This window comes from Belonocnema kinseyi, chromosome 9 (assembly GCF_010883055.1).
Source record: "Belonocnema kinseyi isolate 2016_QV_RU_SX_M_011 chromosome 9, B_treatae_v1, whole genome shotgun sequence".
NCBI classification, from domain to species: Eukaryota; Metazoa; Arthropoda; class Insecta; order Hymenoptera; family Cynipidae; genus Belonocnema; species Belonocnema kinseyi.
The window spans coordinates 114298267-114301930 of NC_046665.1; the positions used below are offsets into that span (position 1 = coordinate 114298267).

Here is a 3664-nt window from a genome sequence, read left to right on the forward strand (position 1 = left end):
TCTGCGTATGCCAGTGTATATATCTTTTCCTTCCCTATCCTAACTCCTCCCCAACCCTTTCTCCTCATTTCTTCTTCCAAGTCTGATATTAATAAATTAATTCAATTATTCTATCAATTATTTTATAGAAAATTCGTTTTTTATTGTGGAAAAGTCAAAATTTTTTATTAAAATTTCAACTATTTCGTTAAAAATTGGATTAATTTCTTAAAAATTTAACTATTCTGTTAAAAATGAACTTTGTTGTTAAAAATTCGTCTTTTGCATTTAAAATTAAAAAAATTTAATTGAAAGATTAACTATTTGTTTGAAAATAAACTTTTTTGTTGATAATTCATATTTTCTGTTTAAAAATTCAACTTTTTTGGTTAAAAATGAACTTTTTTGTTGAAAATTCGTCTTTTGACTTAAAAATAAAAAAATTTGATCAAAAATTAAACTATTTGTTGAAAAAAAAATTTTTTGTTGCAAATTAATATTTTTTGTTAGGAAATTCAATTTTTTGGTTGTAAATTAAACTATTTTGTTAAAAATGAACTTTTTTCATAAAAATTCGTCTTTTGGATTCAAAGTTAAAAAAGTATAATTGAAAATTTAACTATTTGTTTGAAAATAAACTTTTTTGTTGAAAATTCATATTTTTGCTTTGAAATATCAAATTTTTTGTTTAAAAATGAATTTTTTTGTTGAAAATTCGTCTTTTGATTTAAATATTTGAAAAAATTCAACTATTTATTTTTAAATGAAATTTTTTTCTTGAAAATTAATTTTTTTTTAAAGTTCAATTATTTTAAAATTCATGTTTTGTTGCTGAGTCCACCTTTTTAATTAAAAATTTAACTATTTCGTTGAAAATTCGATTAATTTTTGGAAAGTTTAACTATTTGGTTACAAATTTACTTTTCTGTTAAATATTCGTCTTTTGGCTTAAAAATTAAAAAATTTGTTAAAAAATTCCACTTTTTGTTTCAAAATGAACTTTTTTGTTGTTGAAAATTCATATTTTGTGTTTGAATCTTCAATTATTTTGTAGAAATTAATTTTTTATAGTTGTTGAGAAGTCAAAATTTTTGATTAAAATTTCAACTATTTCTTTAAAAATTGGATTAATTTCTTGAAAATTCAACTATTTGGTTAAAAATTAACTTTTTCGTTGGAAATGCGTCTTTTGGCTTAAAAATAAAAAAATTGGATCAAAAATTCAATTATTTCTTGGAACATGAACCAAAAACAGATTAAATTTTAACCAAACAGGTGAATTTTTAACAACAAAAAATCGATTTTCTACGAAAATAGACGAACTTTCAACAAAATGACTAAATTTTCAACCAAATATATGAATTTTCGAACAATATGCTGAATTTTCAATCTGAAAATGCGATTTTTTATAATAAACTTGAATTATTTACTTGAACATATCAATTTTTAACGAGAAAGATGATTTTTAACCGAAACAGATTCATGATTAAAAATAAAAATGTTCAATATTCGTATTTTCGCTTAAAAATTAAAAAGTTTGATCAAAAATTCAACTTTCTTGTTTGAAAATCACTTATTTTGTTAAAAATGAACTTTTTTGTTGAAAATTCATATTTTTGTTTGAAAATGAAACTATTTGGTTAAAAAATGAACTTTTTTGTTGAGAATTCGTCTTTTGTGTTAAAAGTTTGAAAAAAATTCAAATATTTGTTTGAAAATGATATTTTCTGGTTAAAAATTCATATTTTTGTATTAAAAGTTCAATTATTTTGTAGAAAATTGTGTTTTTGTTGTTAATGCGAAGTCATTTTTATTAAAAGTTCTTCTTTTTGGTTGAAAATCTAAGTATTTCAGTTCAAAATTAATAATTTTAAGTTTAAAATTCATCTTTCAGGTTAGAAATAAATTTATTTCGTTGAAAAATAAACTTTGTTGTTAAAATTTTGTTATTACAATATTAATTATTTTAACTAAAAATTCATTCCTTGCGTTAAAAAATGAGCTATTTTGTTGAAATTTTTTGTTGTTAAAAATAATTTTGTTGTTAAACTGAAAATACTATTCCAGTTGAATATTTCATACTTTTAATTAACGATTAATTTTTTTATGGAACATTCGTTTTCGGACTGAAATGGTCATTATTTAATTATTGCTCTTTTGACTTAAAAATTAAAAAATTGTATAAAAAATTCAATTATTTTTCGGAAAATGAACTTTTTTTTGTTGTAAATTCATATTTTTTGTTTGAAAATTCAACTTTCTTTTTTGAAAATTTAACTATTTGGTTAAAAATGAAATATCTTTGTGGAAAAATCATCTTTTGGGTTAAAAATTTGATCAAAAATTGAACTATTTGTTTGAAAGTAATTTTTAGTTTGAAAATTCATTTTTTTTGTTTGAAGGATCAATTTTTTTTTAAGATGAAAATTAATTTTTTTACTAAAAATGTAATTAATGCATTTTCTGTTGAAATTTGTTTTTTTTTCTATTTCGAATTTTACCTATTTGGTTGAAAATAAATTTTTTTGTTAAAAATTAATATTTTTTGTTTTAAAAATTTTAATTTTTTCGCTCAAAATTGAACTATTTGGTTAAAAAATCACGTTTAAAAAAAAAATTCGTCTTTCGGCTTAAATATTAAAAAATTCAATTATTTGTCGGAAATTGAACTTCTTGGTTGAAAATTAATACATTTGTTCAATTCAATTTATTCTCTCTCATGTATGCCCTGGTGGGTTTTTACATATACAATATAAATATACAGTGTTATAATATCATAAGCCGTTTATAAAAATTATGTGACTCAGAATATTCTAATTTTTGCAAAAATATAGCATATCCGCGCTTATTTTGTATTTCTAGTTTTAATTCTAATTCTGCATCACAATGTATACTTTGATTATTTATTATTAATTAATCTTCACTATCGCTGAGCTCTTCTAGTCCTATCTGTCGATTCCTATTTACACTTTCTTTTGCACATTTTTCGAAGTTTCTTGCTTACCCGCAGAGCTCTGAGCTCGGTTCTCTTTTCAGAACTTTTGTTAATTTCTGACTAATTTCCATTTCCGGGTTTTCATTTAACCATTTATCAACCCCTCTGACCAAATCCTCACTGATTAATCTCCTTGCGTTTTTACATACCCAAATGTGGCCAAGATTTTCCTCATTTCCGCATCTTTACCTCGCCCATTGTTCCTTACATTTACAGTTTATCCTATTCGAGTCCCAATATTCCTCTCTTTGAAATCCTTCTTTATACTTCTTATATAATACACAGTAGTTTGACCTATCTATCTTTCCCCAATCTATTTGAATTTCAAGTTCCATTTTTTTTTAAAACACCTCGCTCTAGATTATTTTCAATTTTACTTTCATTCCCTTGGTTTCTCATTAGCTCTAACGTCTGTCCGTCTCCCACTTCATGCATTGCTTTTTTCAACACTTCTCCATCCACTTCGATGGCATATTATTCGCAATACCTCGCAATTCTGGCATTAGACATACCTTAGGTAGTCTGTCATCTCCCATGCTTAAAATTTCTAACACATATTTACTTGCTCTTCTTCTTGCCTCTATTTCCAACTTCTTCTACCTGCTTCCATTCTCCAAATATAATTTGGAGTGTTCCTATCTAATCCCATAATCATTTTCACGTATCTACCTTGTATTCTTTCCATTACTT

The 3664-nt window shown here is 23.6% G+C and overlaps 1 protein-coding gene across 1 annotated transcript in view; it reads right to left on the bottom strand.

Annotated features, from left to right (window-relative positions):
- The window catches only part of LOC117180348 (CDK5RAP1-like protein), a 66477-nt gene that overhangs the window by 52417 nt on the left and 10396 nt on the right, over positions 1–3664 (bottom strand). The window lies entirely within an intron of this gene.